Here is a 20152-nt window from a genome sequence, read left to right on the forward strand (position 1 = left end):
CAGCTTCCACTCTGTCCCTTGCTACATGCTGTTCTTAGAAGTGCAGCCAGACATCCGCTCAAAGCTAAGTCACTTCTTGGCACTCCTCCTGTGGCCCCCGTCTCATACAGAGTAAAAGCCAAAGCCCTTAACATGCTTTATGGGGTCTGGTTTATGGTTTATGGGGTCTGGCCCCATTTCCTCACTGTTTTTCTTATATCCTTTCACTGTCAACCACTCTGGTCTTCTTGTTGTTCCTTGAACACAGCCTGTGCACCTTCCCCATATGGCCATTGTCCTTCCCATTTCTTTTTCCTGATCACATTTCCCCCCAAAAAGCTGCATGGCTGTCACCTCTTTAAGTCTTTTCAGACATCACTTTCTCATGAGAGTTACTCTAACCATCCTGGTTAAGATACCTTTCCCTCATATTCCCCTGCCATGCTTTGAATTTTACCTTTGTACTTCTTCTTATCTTCTGATAAACTATATATTTTACTTATTTATTTTGCATATTGTCTTTGCTCTTCATACAGACTCCCAGGAAATTTTGAAGCAATTTATAGTTTGGGAAGGGCTTCCCTGGTGGCTCAGCAATAAAGAATCCACCTGTAAGGCAGGAGCCACAGAAGATGCAGGTTTGATCACTGGGTAGGGAAGATCCCCTGGAGGAGGGCATGGAAACCTACTCCAGTATTCTTGCCTGGAGAATCCATGTACAGAGTTGCCTGGTGGGCTACAGTCCATGGGGTTGCAAAGAGTTAGACACAACTGAAGCAACTTAGCGCACATGCAAAGTTTGGGAAGCTCTAGTTTTGACTGTCCTGCTTTCAGAGTGCTTTTGCATCCTGTTATTGGGTTTGGTTTTACCCTATGAATTGGCAGAGCACATGCTTTTAGCACCAAATTTATTGTTTGTGGAAATGAGGAGATTGGAGCTTAGAGAAGTAGGTCGTGGTGCTAGAAGTGGAAGGGCCAAGACTTGTACATTCATGTTCAAGGAACTGATTCCAAGGCCAGTATCTTTGTGTATCATTCCCTATGGCCAATGACTCTAACTAAAGGGCAGATGAGATACTGGAGAGAGCCCAGTGAAGAGGTGGGCCAGTGGGCAGAGGAAGTGACTGGGACCTAATTTAGTTATGAAGCAAGATAGTGGTGGTGACTATGTGGACATAAAAATGACAGACCCTGGCTTAGAGATAGCTAGCCCGTTGTCCCCAGTGACTGCTGTGGAGTCAAGTAAGGACAGTCCTGGCTTGATTCCACGTCCAGAGGCTGAAGTAGAGCAGAAGAAGGGCAGATTCCTTAGTGACCAAATACCTCAACTTCAGAGCAATGTTCCTGCGTTGTGAAGTTATATTCCTTTTTTTTTCTCTTAAAATAAAACTTTCTTTAATTATAGATTAATGAATTTTACAACACTGCAAGATAAACAGCTTATTATGCAATTATTTGTTGCATTTCTGTGTACAGGCAATAAATGCTCAGTCATGTCTGACTCTTTGTGACCCCATGGACTGTAGCCTACCAGGCTTCTCTGTCCATGGGATTCTCCAGGCAAGAATACTGGAGTGGGTTACCATTTCCTCCTCCAGGGGATCTTCCCGACCCAGGGATCGAACCCGGGTCTCCCACATTGGAGGCAGATGCTTTAACCTCTGAGCCACCAGGGAAGTCCAACTTCTTTAATTATAGATTAATGAATTTTACAACATTGCAAGATAAACAGTTTATTATGCAATTATTTGTTGCATTTCTGTGTACAAGCAATAAGTAACCCAAAAATGATATTAAGAAATCAGTTTCAGTCACAATAATAAGATACTTAGTAATGCATTTAAGAAAAGCAATGCAATATATCTGAACACTAAAAGGTATAGAGCTCATCTAAGAGAAATTAGAGAAAAATCTCAATAAGTGGAGAGATGTTTCAATGTTTTATAAATGGATTATAAGATAGTCGCATAGCTCTGTAATTTAATAAAAATTTCTAAGCTGTACACTTACAACTGGTGAATTTTATGGTCTGTAATTCATACCTCAATAGAGCTATTTAAAAAGATTGTTTTTTTTTACATCACCTGTCTGGGTATAGGTGCTAGGATGTATTCATGTCAGAAAGCTAATTTTATGTTTGTGCTTTTGAAATAAAGACTGTTGAATATATATGAGTTTATTAAAACCAGGATTTTTAATATTCCTAATTCCAGTCTCTAACTGTTAAACTCCTTAACATTCATCCTCATAGATTTCGGCTTCTAAACTTGTACAAGCTTTTATTTATGTCCACAGCTAAGAAAACTTGCAAAGTATGTTTTTTGTGTTATTTGTTAAAACTATTATGGTGTTTACTATGAGGAGAAGAGGGGAGGAGAAAATAGGGTGCCATGGATAAAAATGAAGCCAAAAGCTGTGGCTCTTATTAGGGTACAGTCATTTCAGTAGCCCGCATGGCAATTGAATAGTTATATTGGGAAGTTTTCTTCACTAAATGGAAACCGGCGATTAGATTTTCCATAGTGAGGGCCTCTTTAATATTGCTAGACTTCTCAGTGTGAGAAGTCCACATATCATCTAACCCCTCTATTAAATATCTTTCTCTTAAGCTGTGGGGAAGTGCCCTGTGAAGCAGCATCTGTCACGGTACTTTTATTTTTGGGGGGAACATGGTTGCTTTACACTGCCATGTCAGCTTCTGCTGTACAGCAGCATGAACCAGGCGTAGATATATATATATCCCCTTTTCTGGCTTCCCTTCCCATTTAGGTCACCACAGGGCCCTGAACAGAGCTCTCTGCCCCACACAGCAGGCCCTCATTAGTCATCTCTTCTTTACAGAGCAGTGCATATATGTCAATCCCAGTCTCCCAGTCCATCCCACCCCTCCCCCCATTCTTCACGCCTGTGACTCTATCTCTGCTCTGCTAATAAGATCACCTATACCATTTTCCTTGGTGGCACTTCCCTGGTGGCTCAGAGGTTAAAGCGTCTGCCTGTAATGCGGGAGACCCGGGTTCGATCCCTGGGTCGGGAAGATCCCCTGGAGAAGGAAATGGTAACCCACTTCAGTATTCTTGCCTGGAGAAATCCCATGGATGGAGAAGCCTGGCAGGCCACAGTCCATGGGGTCGCAAAGAGTCAGACACGACTGAACGACTTCACTTTCACTTTCACCATACCATTTTCCTAGACTCCACATATAGGCATCAATATACAATGTTTGTTTTTCTCTTTCTGACTTACCTCACTCTGTATGACAGACTCTAGGTCCATCCACGTCTCCGCAAATGACACAGTTTTTTTCCTTTCTGTGGCTGAGCAGTACTTCATCATATATATGAACCAGTCCTCTGTGGATGGACATCTAGGTTACCTCCCTGTTCTGGCTGTAGTCCTTGTTTTGCTGGTGCCCACAGACCTCTTAGGGTGTTCCAGGTGGCACTAGTGGTAAAGAACCCGCCTCCCAATGCAGGAGATGTAAGAGATGTGGGTTCAATCCCTGGGTCGGGAAGATTCCCTGGAGAAGGGCATGGCAACCCACTCCAGTATTCTTGCCTGGAGAAACCCATGGCCAGAGGAGCCTGGCAGGTTGGACGCGACTGAAGCGACTTAGCACGCACAGACCTCTTAGTGGTCTCAGATATCCCATAGGATTTACGTAAGAATCAGGTCCAAATTTCTAAAGATTATTTCATTTACATTTGTATATTCTCTCCATCCAACTTTCCTGGTAAATAGATTTGAGACAGCTTACAATTTAACAGGACTAATAGCATAAACATAAAAGATAGTGTATGTGGGGGTGGGGGATATGTAAAAGCCAAAAATATTTTGCTAGTGGATTTACTGTGTTGGAAACATCTGGTTTTTGTCATTCTGAAATCTGGAGAGAAAATGAAAAGTAGCAGCCATTGTCTGATTAAAACTTGCTTAATATTTGGTCACAGGGAGCTGGAAATTTTAGGAGTATGCAATCTAAGAGAAATTCATCACACAAATCTTATTTAAGGGATGTTGACTTCATTAGTGGATTTTTATTTTTACAGATCTATTTTAAAGCATTTTTTTCCTGCTACCAGGTGAATGTTCTGTTTATCCAATAGCATTCTCCAGAGAGTAAAATGCAGCATGCTTAGGGTGGGGGTTTTGTTGGGGGAGCTTTGCATTGTGAGGATCACACTTGTGTTTCCATTATTGCTGCTGCATTCTTAGCACTCCATGACTTAGCATCATTCTGTGCATCACTGTCTTCAGTGCTTTTCACCTGAGTGTGCAAGTTAAATTTAAACTTCTTGAGGACTGAAATGTCTTCCTCTTATGTACTCCCTCACTTCCAGGCCCCCAACATTTTAAAAACTACAAAGTCTTCAGCCATCTCTCAAATGAGTTTGACTATAGAGTCAGATCAATGAAAAGATTTGAACTTGAATTCTCCTCTAAGATTATACTGGGTGAGGGATTTAGAGACAAGAAGGTTTGGTTTGGGTACTGGCTCCAACACTTACAAATTGTGAACCTCAGTTTCCTCTTCTGTAGAATGGGGCAGTTAGTGACCCATTTCTCACAGGACTGTTACTGTCATAAATTTTGTAGTCAGATCTTAGTGAACCCATCAGCAGCACTTGACATAAATAACCCCTTTCTCCTTTCTGTTACACTGTGTTCATATGGTTTCCAGGACACCAAACTCTTTCTGTATCATTGGTCACTCCTTGGTTTCTTTTGCTAGTCTCTTCTTGACCTCTAAAACTAAGTAAGCTCTAAAACTAACCTGTAGCCAACTTTTATTTCTCTCTATCTCTACTCACTGGTGATCTAACCAAACACAAATATAGGCTGACATATGCTAATGACTCCCAAGTTCATATTGGCAGTCCTCATGTTCATTGAACTGATTATTCAACGTCTCCACCTGGAAGTCTCCTAAAAATCTCAAACACATCCAAGACTGAACTCTGGACCTCCCCACTCCTCTCTCTCTAAACTTGCTTTCCCTACAGCTTTCCCCATCTCAGTTCATGATTACTTCATCCTTTGGTTGCTCAAGCCAAAAACCTTGGCATCATCCCTTTTATCTTTCTCTCACTTCCCATGCAAACCATTGGGAATTTGTTGGCCCTATCTTTTAAGAAAACTGCTGATAGTTGGAACATCCTGATTTCAACCTCAGTATTTTTCTCACCAATTCCAATGCCAATATCATAGTTAAACCCCATCCTTATACCCCTATATAATATCTTTTGAAGATTATTGGAGGAAAACGTGTAATTGTCTCCTTGCTTCTAAAAGAAGCTCTCCTACATGGCAGTCATAGTGATTCTTTGAGAAAATGTCAGCTTATGTCACTTCTTGCTTAAAATTCTGCAATAGCTCCTCATCCCTTCCTAAATAGAAGCCAAAATCCTCCCACACATTGATCTACAAGCTAGTACCTCTATGGTTCCCACCCTCAAACCATCTCCACTAGAGGATTTGTATTGGTTTTTCCCTCTGCCTGGAATGCTCTCCCCCTGGACCTCCTGTTTATCTTCATTAAAATGTCATGTTCCCCGTGGGGCTGACCCTGACCTCATATTTGAAATTGCACTCCCTCACATCCAAATAGCAACTCTGTCTTTTTCCCATAGCACCTTTATATCTTCTGAGTTACCATTTTACTTATTTATGTTGGATGTTCCTTCTGTTGCAATGTAATGTAAGATTAAGAAGTCCATATGGGAAGAACCAATGAGCTCATAATTTTCCAGAATTGACAAGAGGCTCAATCCTCAGATGGAAGAAGCATCCCAAGCCTTGAGTAGGACAAACAAACATAAATCTAGGCGCATTTCATCAAAAACACTTAACGTCACCAAAAGCAAATACTAGACTGGTATAGAATTTCTCATTAGTAACAGTAGAGGTCAGAGGACAATACAACAGGGCCCCTGGGGGAAAATGACTGTTAACATTGAATTCTGAATCTGCCAAACCCTTGTTACTCAAAGTGCGATGGAGGACCAGCAGCACACCGTCATGGGGAAAAAGTGAGAAATGCAGGGTCCACCCCAGACCGACCGAATCACAGTAGTTTCATAAGAACTCCAGGGGTTTTGTTTTATACGTTTGTTTTAAAAAGCTTATAAAAGTTTGTGAATATTCACAACTTATAAAGTTTGTGAATCCTTGAACTAGATTATGACCCAAATGAGACCAAAACAAATAGATTTCAAACAAAGAATAAGAGAACCTTGATAAAAAAATTATTTCAATAAGCACATCCAACCCGAAGGAAAGAAGGATGTGGGAAACAAAGAAGTTGGCAAATGTAGGTAAACCTTAAGAATTTAAGATGTAGCCCTTATTCTCAGGGAGGTTACAGTACTGCTGAGAAGAGGAAACCAACATGCCCAGGAAACAGGGGACCATTAGGTACCCTGGAAGTAGTTGTCAGGAAACCTCGATTCTGGTCTGGAATTTGCCATCGTTCACGTGTGTGTTTGACTTTAGAGTAGCCTTTTAATCTATTTGAACCTCAATTTTCTCATTTATGAAAGGAGTTAAGTCACTGTTTTCCAAACTTGTTTGACCCTGACCCACCATAAGAAATGCATTTTACATCTTGACCCAGTTCATTCATATGAAACCATACAATTAAATGTTAATCAGAATTGTGCTTTCCCTTTCTGTGGGCAGTGCACTTGAATGTTTTCTATTCTAATTCCTTTATTAATTTGCTGCTCTATTTTGACTTGAAAATGATAAAACTGAAGGCTCCCTAAAACTCTTTTTGGTTCTGCTGCTGCTGCTGCTAAGTCACTTCAGTCGTATCCGACTCTGTGCAACTCCATAGACGGCAGCCCACCAGGCTACCCGGTCCCTGGGATTCTCCAGGCAAGAACACTGGAGTGGGTTGCCATTTCCTTCTCCAATGCATGAAAATGAAAAGTGAAAGTGAAGTTGCTCAGTCGTGCCCGACTTAGTGACCCCATGGACTGCAGCCCACCAGGCTCCTCCGTCCATGTGATTTTCCAGGCAAGAGTACTGGAGTGGGGTGCCATTGCCTTCTCCGCTTTTTGGTTCTGACCATATACAATTCATTCTTAACGGTAAATATTAAATCACATACAATCTCTAGATGACTCGTTCTTAAACTTGACTGCACATTAGAACCTCTTGGGTTGGTGTTTCCTAATTACTGATGCTTGTGTCCCACCTTAGAGATTCTCATTTAATTGATATGGCATGTAACCCAAGGTCAGGCTTTGTAAAAGCTTCTTGCATGGTCCACAACTAAGCCAACTCTTGAGAGCCATTGCTGACAGAGAGTCCCCTGTGTTTGAAGCAACTTTGCAAATAGAAATAGCTTTTCCCAGGCTCTACTTTTTGGTGGCTCCTGACAGCCTTTGTAAAAAAAAAAGTCACACTAGTGTGCATAAAGATTGACATTTTTCTAATTCCTGAATCCTTTCTCCTGCTTGCCCTCTTTGCTTCTTTGGGTGCTTTGCAGAATCAGTTGTCACCTCTCTGCCCTGTACTCTACTTTGTCGTCTCTAGCTCTAGCTCCATCCTCATCCCATTGTCCCTGGACATTTAAGCATGCCCTAATCACCAGAGGAAAAAACAATTTCTCCCCATCTTCTCTTTTCCTCTCTTTTGTAGTAAAACTTCCCATGTGAACAAAGATGTCGGCTGCCCCCTTCACTCTCTAACCTCTCACCAACTAACTATACCCTCTGCCTTCCACCCCTGCCCCTTTCATCAAAACCTCTTTTGTCAAGGTCACCAGTGCCTCTTAGACTGTTGGGTTCAATGAACACACTTCAGGGCTTAACTTGCTTGAACTCTCAATAGCATTTTATACTCTTACCTGGGTTTTCTAAGAACTTCATACTTTCTTAGTTTGTTAGTTTCAGGTCACTTCATCTCTCATTCACCATCCCCACCCCACCCCCACCCCCCACCACTTCCTGGCTTTACTCTTTCTCAGAGCTTAGTTCCATTTCTTTGATTTCATTTTTATGCCATGCTTTCTATATCATCTTTTTCCATTTCTATCTATATGAAATAACTTGTAAATTCCTATTTTTTGCCCCCAATCTTTGTTTTGAGCTCCAAGTGCTTCCTTACTGATAATCTCCGTGTGGATGTCACACAAACTCAATTTGTCCAAGGCTGAATTCATTGTCCTTTCCAACCTTTTCTGTCAGTTTCGCTCTCAGTAAATGGTATCAGTATCACCCAGTGGCACAAGCTAGAGTCCTGCACATCCTCCGGGCTCCTTCCTCTGTTATCTTCCACAGCCGATGAATCATCGCATCCTGTTGATTCTACCTTGTACGTTTCTCTTTTCTCTCTCACTGTCACCCATCCTGTTACCGCGTTCCCAGTGCCATCCACCACACCCTGACTGCAGACTGAAGATCTTCCTGCCTGCACTCTAACCCCTGGGATTCATTTTCCACTTACTGCCTCTGTATATTTTGAAAATGTACATCTGCTCATGTCATTCCTTGTTTAAAACCCATTAATGTCTTTCTGTGACCTCAGAATACAGTCTAAACCCTTTCCCACTGCTTACAGAGCTCTTTCCATCTGGCTCCTTTGTGTCTCCAGTCATTTTTCTCTGTTCTCATTCTGTTTCAACAATACTGGAGTTTTATCTCCTCCAGAGTTCCACATGCCCTTCTGCCTTTGGGTCTTTATCTTTGCTACTTTTTGTCTCCCTCTTCCTACAACAGTCATTATGTAGATAAGAAAAATAAATTTCAGAAGAAGAAAGTGACTTGCTGGTGGACATTTCATCTGTTTGCCTATTAGAAGAGAACTGAAATTCCAAAGTACAACAAAGAAAGATAATAGCATGGAATCAGACACATTTAGAATGTGTGTCTAGAATCCGACACACTTAGCTCCAACTTTTAGCTCCATCACTTACTGTGTGACCTTTGTCAAATGACATAACTCTTCTGTGATCTTTGCTTTCCTCATCTGTAGAATGGAGATGATGGTCGATCCTTTATCATTAGGTTCCTATGAGGAGGAAGTGAGAAAGTAGATGTAAATGTCTTTTGACAAAGATTGGCACGTAATAAACATTAAATGAAAATCTGATATTGTGTTGTTGATTTGTCATCCTCCTCCTCAGCATCAGTTGGCTTATTTTTTTATTTTTTTGTATGGACTAGAAGGAGAGCCAGAGGCCACGTTCTTTCCTAAGTATGGCTCAGTCACTGGCAGCTCCCACAGCAGGGAGGGAAGCATGTTACTGAGGCAAAACCCAGAAGAACTTACACCTTGTGACCATTTTTAAAGAAATAGTGGTTTTTAGTATAGACTCTAGATTTTATTTATTTTTTAATTGAAGAATAATTACTTTATAGAATTTTGTTGGTTTCTGCCAAACATCAACATAAATTGGCCAGAGGTATACATATGTCCCCTCTCTCTTGAACCTCCCTCCTGTCTTCCACCCCATCCCACCCCTATAGCTTGTTACAGAGCCCCTGTTTGAATTCCCTGAGAAATACAGCAAATTCCCACTGGCTATCTATTTTACATATGGTAATGTAACTTTCCATGTTACTCTTCCAGGCATCTCACCTCTCCTCCCTACCCCTCTGCCCCATGTCCATAAGTCTGTTTTCTGTCTGCATCTCCATTGCTACCCTGCAAATAATTTCATCAGTACCATCTTTCTAGATAGAATCTATGTTCTAAATCCTCTAAATGTGCTAGTTATGTGCTGTTGTTGTTGTTCAGTCACTAAGTCACATCTGACTCTTTTTAACACCTGGACTGCAGCATGCCAGGCTTCACTGTCCTTCTTTCCCAGAGTTTGCTCAAACTCATGTCCATTGAGTCGGTGATGCCATCCAACCATCTCATCCTCTGTCATCCATCAGAGGGCAAACAAAAGAAGCAAGAACTACAACCCCACAGCCTTTAGAATGAAAGTAACGTGCTAGTAATTATAGAATTGGGCTTCCCAGGTGGCTCAGTGGTAAAGAATCTGCCTGCAATGCAGAAGGCACAAGAGACGGGGGTTTGATCCCTAGGTCAGGAAGATCCCCTGGAGAAGGGAATAGCTACCCAGTCCCAATCCAATATTCTTACCTAGAAAATCCCATGGACAGAAGAGACTGGTGGGCAACAGTCCATATGGTCAAAAAGAGTCAGACACCACTATGCATGCACACAGTAAAAAATGAATATTCTCCATGTTATATATTTCTAATGTATCCTATGTATTTGATAAATAGTACCTGCCTCAATACTGTGGTTTTCCCCATTAAAAAAGCTCTAACAGAGACTGAAATGTATTGTTGGCAGGATTCACGGAGAAGGGAGTTTAGCACCAGTTCCATCATTGACTAGAACTGAGATTCTTCAACTTGGATTTCAGTGAATAGTTTTTAAAAAGTAAAAAGTTGGCATGAGGTTGTTTGTTAATGGTTTTGCATTTCCATGTAGGGATATTAAAAAGTTACAGCCACTTTCAGCTGTAACTGACCAGCATCATTTTATTCCATAGACCATTGTTGAGAAAGGACTTAGTTAGGCAGCCATCATGAATGGTCTTTACATCCTTAAAAGACTGTGTATGTACTGAATACAGTTGTGTATGTACTGACTATAGCTGTCCCTTGGTATCCATGGGGGATCCCCAAATCCATTATTGCTCAAATTCCTTATATAAGATAGTGTGGTACAGCAGGTCCTCCATATCCACAGGTCCCCCATCCATGAATTCAGCAATGTGGAACCCGAAGATATGGAGCATCTACTATACATTTCTAGATTCTTTAGTGACTTCTATATATTGATAGAGGGAGCAGGGGAGAGAGGGAACTAATACTTTTTGAAAATGCACAGTGCCTCTTCCTGTGTTCGGGATCTATTCTAAGGTCTCTTAGTCAGTACTCTGTGTGTTAGTTGCTCAGTCATGTCCCATTCTTTGCAATCCTATGGACTGTAGCCCACCAGGATCCTCAGTCCCTGGAATTCTCCAGGCAAGAGTACTGGAGTGGGTAGTCATTTTTTCTCCAGGTGACCTTCCTGACCCAGGCATCAAACCAAGGTCTCCTGCATTGCAGGCAGATTCTTTACTGTCTGAGCCACCAGGAATGCCCCTATTATAATGCATTATCCCATTTAATACAACATTCCTTTAAAAAGATTATTTGATTATCTATTTGGTTGCATTGAGTCTTAGTTGCAGCATGCAAGATGTTCAATCTTCATTGCAGCATGCAGTATCTTTAGTTGTGGCATTCAGACTCTTAGTTGCAGAATGTGGGATCTCGTTCCCTGACCAGCAGTGGAACCTGGCCCCCCTCCATTGAGAGTTCAGAGTCCTAGCCACTGGACCCCCAGGGAAGTGCCAGTATAACACTCCTTTAAGATATAGATGACCTGTGTACTACAAATGAGCAAGCTGACGCTCACAGCAGATCTATAGCTCACTGGTGGATGAACCAGGATTTATATGACCTTAAAGCATGAATTCTTTTAATATTTCATCATCTTATTTTGAATTGCAAACAAATCTAATTTTATACATTTGTATTTATTTACTCCTTAAACTGCAGTAGGCTCTAATTAAACATAATTATATTTAATTTATTTTTAAGTGTTCTGTAATTTACATTCTTTACAAAGTCATTTTTTTTCCAAATTAGAAAAGGCTTCTTTTTTTCTTTTATAACACAGGCATCATGACTTCTTTTTTTCTGTCACACATATAGACATTTATTAGACAAACATTAATTAACAAGGCAGGCAGAAAACAGTGTGCAGATCTGTGCAGTAAACTCTGTCTCCTCTTCGGGATTCTGCCCCCTCTCTGAAGCTGCTCATTCTAGGCAGACGTGGCTGCATTCCAAGGCAGGATGGTGTGCAGACAGTCATCCTCCTAATCCCATCAGTGGGTGTGGGGCTGACTGAAGATTAAGCCCCACGTGCCCTGTCCATGTTTCTGGTCATGCTGGATTCTTATACTTTGTTCATGTAAGAACAGAGAGTGTTGGTCAACTGTCTTGGCAGTTTATACATTTTCAACCTCTTTTTATTTCTTCAATGAGATTACGTTTCTAATACTCATCATGCTAATGAACAGGACCCTGGTCTCATTAATAATTTTTATATACATTGTGCTAATTAGCACGGTATAGACTGTTGGTGTTGACACAGAGAAGAGGATTAGCAGGAGCCCCTCAGGGAGTGTGGCTCTTCATTTTAATGCCAACTGACCACCCCACCAGTGACACTTGCTGAGGCTGGGTAGGTCTCCTTCTGAAGGCAGGGGTTGCTTTTTAAATGTCTTAAATCTCCAGAACCTTGTTCAATCCTGGCACTGAGAATTCCTCAATAAGCATTTCTTAAATGAATGAATAGATAAGATTTTGCTGCAAAGAGATCTCACACCTGGAGGATTAAATCTGTTACCCTGTGCAAATTTCCCAATGATACCAATTATAGTACCTCTCCCATTAAAGAAATGAATCATGAGATATTCACTTTGCTTGGCTGTTGCTAACATCTACAGTTTGAAAGAATGTTCAAGGCATTTATTGGGGTGGTTAGATGAGGAGAGGGTAAGGATTCAGAGGAGCAGTGCCTTAGAAAGAGTAGGTTAGACTGTTTTCTATTAGCTCCTCCTGGATGTTAACTTCAGATGCCACCAGAGGAGACTGCCTGAGGTCTTCATGGTGAGGACATTTATGAGGAGTAATGGGGGAAGATGCAGGGAACAGGGAGCCAGGTAGCCATCCAAGCCATGGTTGCTAAGTTGCTGTTACCATAGTATCCCAGAGCAGAGGCGTCTTTGGTGATATGTACCACCCCTGCAGAGATACTGTGGGCGGCATCCTCTTGTTTGACAAATGCGACCTGCCTGTGGTTAGGATTCAGTTTTGTATTTGGCCCAGCATAGTTTTTTTTTAGGAGATAGTAGTTTGGGCATATGTTCGACAGAGAAACAAACGTTTCAACTCAGCCCCTTTCAGAAAGCTCTTTGATTAGTCTGGGAAGGAGGTTCTCTCCTTTCCCAGTGACAAACTATCTCAGTGATTTGGCACTGGGATCAGAAAGAGTGAAAATCATGGAGATGGGAACACCTTAGCAGTTATCTCTGACTTTCCCTCACAGGCAGCTTTTGATCATGGCTATTTGATGCAACTAATGGCATCTCCTCCTCAATGACAGACATCATGTCTTGCTCATCCTTGTACCTTCAGCACTGTTTCTAGTACACAGTAGGTGCTTAATAAATGTTCCTAAAGTGAATGAGTTCATTTTGAGGCTTTTATTTTTTCAAGAAGGAAACCACAGAGAAAGGTAAAGAGAGCTATGTAAGGACAGATAGAATCTGTTTGAGGGAGAATCAGGAGCCTGGTCACAAGTGCTTTTTCTGGTGTATGAAGTCACATGACATCATATGACATCATAACATAGTACATCATGCTATGTCATGCCATGAAGCATGTTCTCTGGTTGTTTGTCTCAGGCTAAACTGCCCAGGTATGCTTTGAGAACACACCAGCTCTCTGAAACGTAAAAGCTCTGATTTTTTCATTGCCTATTTCTGTGGTATAAATACTCCACCACGGTTGGTTTTAGGCTTCTCAGGTGGCTCAGTGGTAAAGAGTCTACCTGCCATATAGGAGACACAGGTTCAATCCCTGGGTCAGGTAGATGCCCTGGGGAAAGAAATGTCAACCCATTCCAGTATTCTCGCCTGGGAAATGCTATGGACAGAGGAGCCTGGTGGACTCTAGTCCATGGGGTTGTGAACGAGTCAGATAGGAATGAGAAACAAACAACAACAATGAGAAACTGGGTTTTAAGTGTTAGTTTCCTGTGGCTGCTGAAACAAAGGACCACAAATTTAGGAGCATAAATCAACAAAAAGTTATTCTCTCTCACTCCTGGAGGCCAGTATTCGAGAATCAGTTTCACTGTGCTGAAATCAGGACGTCAGCAGGACCTCTGGAGGCTCTAAGGGGTCATCTTATTCTTGCCTCTTCTACCTTCTGGTGGCTGCTGGTAGCGCTTGGCTTATGACCACATCCCTCCACCTTCTGTCTTGCTGGTCACATGGCCTCCTCCTCTTCTGTATCAGATCTCCTTCTGCACTCCTCATAAGTCTTTCTGTAAGACTGCATTAAGGGTCCACCCAGGTAATACTCCCATCTCAAGATTCTTAACACATCTTCAAAGTTTTTTTTTTTTTTTTTTGCCATATGAATTAATATTCTCCAGCTCTAGGAATTAGGATGTGATATCTTTTGGAGGGCAATTATTCAAGAAATCACACTTCTGTTTAACAGCTTGCTCACAAAATGCCTAATTATTTAGCAAATGGTACTCACAAGCAGGTACAAGAGACAGGATACCACTGAATGTGAACTTCTCTCAGGAAGAGATTGCTGCTGCTCCTTAATTTGTATCCTCTACAATCCCTGGTTGGAGCCAGCCAACATGAGCTAGTGCTTAAAAAGTACCTTTAATTGGCTAAGGGAGACCTTAGTGTCATCCCCAAAGCCAGTTAATGTAAAACCACATTGGTCATTTATTTCTAGGAAAAACCTCCAGACTGTGAGGCTTGTAGTAGGAATAACTAGTTGAAGGCTCTTGAACATGGTCAAAACACATAGCTTGGTAAAAGAGTTTAATGGGCCATGGCCAAAACTGACAGTGTTGAGTACTTTGGAAAACTCCCTAGTCTGCAATGACTCAGTTTCTGAATGTTGCCCTCAGGTCAGATTTTCCAGCCCTGATGTTTTTTTTCCCTGTGTCCTTTGTCCTCTTAAGACTACGCTCTTTGAGCAGGGATTTTGTGTTCAGCTTCCCCTCCCCATCTACCTGCATCCAGTCCTGCAAAGCTAGTATAATGCCTTGAATTTCATGTCTCCATGATGATTTTGATCTGCATCAAATGACTGAGCCCCTCACCAAATTGATGTGTGTGTCCCTGTGTATGTGTGTAAGACCACTGAATGAGTGTAAACTAGAGCAAGTCTTGTATTTTTCTAAAGTGATCAAGTCCATGCATCATAATGGCATCTCCTTCAGTTCCTGTGCTTGGTTGATACAGGTTGTGTCACCTGGGCCCTCACAGGAGGCCACAGTCTTGGTGTTTAGAACATCTTCAAAAATGTTGGCCCCACATCCCTCTAGTCCTGGGACATACTCTGGCCTGCTCTCTACCACTCCATCTAGGGACATCACCCCAGTTCCCCTCTGTCTGGTTTGAGGGGGAGATGGTGAATGCATCATATAGAAGGGGGGCCCTCTGAGTTGCTTGGTCTTTTGTCGAAACCAGGGCGTTGACTAAACAACGAAGGCCTTTTACCGTCCTTTGAAATCTTGCTTTCAGATGGTCACTCAATCCTTCTAATAGCCAAGAAAGAAAGAGAGGAAATACATTAACTAAACATATACTTTATGTAGGCATTGGGTAAGGTGGTTTACAGTATAGTTTTCTGTTGAATCTGTTTGACAACCTAGCCAGTGGGGCCTTATCCTCATTTTGTGGATGACGAGGTTCGTGCACGGCCAAAGAAGTGGGCAAGTTAGTAGGTACATAAAGTAGTTGGGGAATGAAGGTGCCTGATGAATGATGGTCAGTCAGTAAACCAGGTATTACAATTCCCACTTTACAAAAAATGTGTTCATAGTCCAGAGTGGTTCAGAATGTGCCGAATTTCTCTTGTGGGGAACCCCACCCCTACCATCATCTGCACCTTCTGGCATTATGAGCCAGCTCACTTTGGCCTCTGTGCTCAGCTGTGGTCACCTGCAGGTCAATATTCCTGTGTTCCTCTGGGTTCCAGAGTTTTTCTCCTGGGAAACTCCATTTGACACTAGTTGGAAGGGGTCTTATTTTAGAGAGAAGGCTTATCAAAGTGTGAGCAGTTTATTATGCTATTAATGACTCTTTTAATCCCAGTGTTTACCAACCTTTATTTCTTGTAACTCCAGGAAATAGTGTGGGTTTTTTTCCCCCAGCATTACTGACATAAAATTGACAAAACTGTAAGATGTTTAAAATATAATGATTTGATGTATACATTGTGAAATGGTTCTCCCATTGAGGTAATTTTTACATCTGTTACAACACACACTTATCTTTTTTAAAGTGAGAACATTTAAGTTTTACTCTCTAAGTCAATTTCAATTATACAACACAGTCTTATCAACTAGTCATTATGTTATATATGAGATTCTCAGACTTTATTCATATTGTATGTAATAGAAAGTTGTACTTTTTTACCAACCTCTTCCTATTTCTCCCACCTCTCAGCCCCGGCAACCACTTTTCTGTATTTGTATGAGTTCAACTTTTAATTTTTTTAGATTCTACATGTAAGTGATGCATACCATTTAGTACTTATCTTTTTTGGTCTGGATTATTTTACACAGCAGAATGCCTTCCAGGCTCATTCATGTTGTCGCAAGTGTCAGGATTTCCCTCTTTTTAAAGGCTGAATAATATTCCACTGTTTGTGTGTATCATACATACCACTTTTTCTTTTATATTCATCCATTGATGGATCCTAAGGTCATTCGCATGTCTTGCTTATTCTGAGTGATGCTTCAGTCAGTATGGGATTACAAGTACATCTTTGAGAGAATGACTTTGTTTCCTTTGGATATAGACCCAGAAGTGGGGTTGAGGGACCATGTGTTGTATTTTTCATTTTTTGAGAAACTTTCATACTGTTTTCCATAGTGGTTGTAGAAATTTAATTCCCATCAGCAGTGCACAGGGTTCCCTTTTCTCCATATCCTTGCCAACACTTGTTATCACTTGTCTTTTTGACAGTAACTATCCTAAAAGGTGGGCTTCCCAGGTGGCGCTAGTGGTAAAGAACCTGCCTGCCAATACGAGAGATGTTAAGAGATGCAGGGTTTGATCCCTGGATCAGGAAGATCCCCTGGCAGAGGGCATGTCAATCCACTCCAATATTCTTACCTGGAGAATCTCTTGGACAGAGGAGCATGGTGGGGCCTGGTAGGCTATAGTCCATAGGCTCCCAAAGAGTTGGACACAAATGAAGCGATTTAGCATGCCCGCATACATCCTAAAAGGTTTGAGGGGATAGCTAACCCAGCAGGTGTTAGGTGTTAGAAGGATAGAGCTAACAGGTGTGTGAGTTTCAGGTGATAGTATTTAAATAGACCACAACATAAATGGCTTTTTCTCGAGTTCTGCAGGGCAGGAGGCCTCCTCAACTCTGTTGGCCAGGAAGGTCACAGGTCCTTGACCACTTTTAAGAGTATAAAAGTGAAGGTAAGTTCTTTTTGTCTAGTGACTGGGACTGTGGGAGGCCAGGCATCTAAATTTTTCAAAACTTTTTGCTGGAGCATAATTGCTTTACAATGTTGTGTTAGTTTCTGCTGTACAACAAAATGAATCAGCTATATGCACTCATATATCCCCTCCTTTGTAAACCTCCCTCCCATCTCTCCCCTGCAAATTTGTTGCTATGAGATAAGCTAAAGGTTTGCTTGCTGACACTCTTGTTATCAGAATATTACCTTATCATGCCTGGATATAGAGGTTCTTTTATGGAAGAAGGTTTCTCAGATTCCTTTTAATCCTGCCTTCTGTGAATTCTTTGCTTTTCATTTTGGACGTGATTCGATCCTGTAATATCTGGACAGAAGTCAGGCTGCTTTGAAGGGCTCTTGAGGCATCAGTCATCACAAAGGTCATCCATCATCCAGTGTTCATTCCCGAAGGCAGGTAAATCCACACAACTCTCATTTGAAATCACAGGGTTTTGATTTGTATTTATTTTTATTGAAGTATAATTTATATATAACATTAGTTTCTGGTGCACAATATAATGATTTGATATTTGTATATACTTTGGAATAATCACCATTATAGGTCTAGTTAGCATCTGTCGTCATACCTAGTTAAAAGGTTTTTTTCTTCTGATGAGAACTTTTAAGGTCTACTCTCTTAGCAGCCGTCAAATATTCAATCTGGTATCATTAACTATAGTCATCATGCAGTTCATTACATCCCTATGACTTATTTTGTAACTCTAATTTTATACCTTTTGACATCCTTCACCATTTCTCTCCCCGACCAAAGTTTTAATCTCTCAAATAAAATGAAGATATGGCTAATATTTGGGCTTTTAATGGGGTTTTGAAACTGCCCTTTGCACTACCGCTTTGTCAAGGAATTGGAATGGCAAGTAGCAGCCCTGATATTAACAAAGTTGGAATCGACATAACTTGATTTACAATAAAAAGGTTCCTGTTTGTTTCGATAGCAGGCAAAGCTTGGCTGTTCAGGATGCCTCTTCATCCTTTCATCCCATCTTTCCATTTACTTATTCTTCCAGGAGAGGTGGGAGGGACAGCCTCTGGTTTCTGGAAACATTGGGCAGGTTCCATTCTGTGTAATCCCTTTGCACTTCAGTTTTCTAACTTCAAATTTGTTCCCTGTGAAAACATGCTTTCTCCTTGGAGGTGGTCAACGAAACTGTCCGAGCTGTTTTCAGTTTGGAGTAGTGGTTCTCCCTCAGCTCCTTTCCCCAAGGCAGTTCTTAACCTTGGTTAGAATCACCGGGGGAGCTTTGGAAACTCTTGGCACCTCTATCCCACCACTAAATACGTGGATTCAGTTGGTTGGGAGGCAGCTGACACTGGATGTGTGCAGTCACCAGGTGACTCTGATGTACAGCCAAGCTTAGAATTGGTGGCTTACAGGAAGGAGCCAGTGGAGGTCTAGATGGGGCTGGAGGAGAAGCACAGTGTTTGGGTAGCTAGGGAGTAGGGATGATAGGGAAGAAAAATAAGGAAAGAGCAGAAATGAATAAGGCATAGGTGAGGAAAGCTGAATGAGGGAAAGACGGGCTTCTCAGATCTCACTTCCGCTAGACTGGTCCAAGGAGAAAGCTTCCCTCTATTTTAGCTTCCTCAGTTAAATGATTTCCAGGGATGCTAAAGCTGCTGATGCCAGGAGATGAAGGTATCAGACGAAAGAGAACTACCACTTAAGATTGCCCGTTGGCTGATTTGGATTTATGCATGGACAAAGTCAAGAGGAGGGAGCAATCAAACTTACTAATTACAGATATGACTGTGTTTAGTGTAAAACAATTTTTAAAATAGAGAGTTGCATAAAGCAAATAGTGGAAGTCCCTAAGCTTGCCTTCAGAGATGAAACTTCATCTGATTATTCTTCCAAAATTTTTATGCATTTTGATACTTGCCCATATATATTTGTAAATACACATATATATGTATGCATACATGTATAGATATATGTACGTGTGTTTGTGTGTGTGTCTTATAGTTGTCAGAAATGGGTATGGTTATGCTGGGGAAAAGACCCTCATGCTGGGAAAGACTGAAAGCAAAAAGAAGAGAGGGCAGCAGAGGGTTAGATACCATCACCAACCGACTCGATGTGAATCTGAGCAAACTCTGGAGATAGTGAAGGACTGGGAAGCCTGATATGCTGCAATCCATGGGGTTGCAAAGAGTTGGACACAACTGAAGCAACAGACAGTCGCTTCAGGGTAACAGACAACCCTAAACCTGGTTGAACGCAGAAAAGTTTATTTCTCACTCCAGTACTACATGCATATTGACTGGGGAACCTGTTCATCATAGTCACTCCAAGATCTAGGTTGCTAGAGGCTTGATTTCAACACTTACTTTCAAGATAAACTTGGGAGGTGGGTGAGAACTCTGAGGCCCATGCTGGTATGGAAATGTTCTGGCCTATAAGTGACACATGTCACTTATGCTCACAACTTCTTGGTTATAACTAGACATGTGGCCCCACCCAACTAAAGGGGGCCCAGAAATGTTCAATTTTCCATGTTCCTGGAAAAAAAAGAGTATGGGCATCAGTGAACAACACAGTATAAATGCTGCCTATCTATATGAATGTATGTAATTTAAAAATGAAAAGATATAAAAAAAAAGTGTACATATCACTGAGAGTAAACATGGAGTTGTACTCTTTTATAACTGGATGCCTTTCATACAGCTGGAGAAGGAAATGGCAACCCACTCCATTGTTCTTGCCTGGAAAATGTCATGGACGGAGGAGCCTGGTGGACTACAGTCCATAGGGTCACAAAGAGTCGGACACGACTGAACAATTTCATTTTCACTTTCATACAGCTGTATACCTTGACATCTTTCCATGTCAATA

General features: G+C 41.5%; 1 protein-coding gene across 1 annotated transcript in view; it reads left to right on the forward strand.

The window, feature by feature from the left end:
- The window catches only part of ADAMTS12 (ADAM metallopeptidase with thrombospondin type 1 motif 12), a 392745-nt gene that overhangs the window by 67128 nt on the left and 305465 nt on the right, over positions 1-20152 (forward strand). The gene's annotated exons all lie outside the window — the stretch shown is intronic.

The sequence above is a fragment of the Bos indicus x Bos taurus genome, chromosome 20, assembly GCF_003369695.1.
Source record: "Bos indicus x Bos taurus breed Angus x Brahman F1 hybrid chromosome 20, Bos_hybrid_MaternalHap_v2.0, whole genome shotgun sequence".
NCBI classification, from domain to species: Eukaryota; Metazoa; Chordata; class Mammalia; order Artiodactyla; family Bovidae; genus Bos; species Bos indicus x Bos taurus.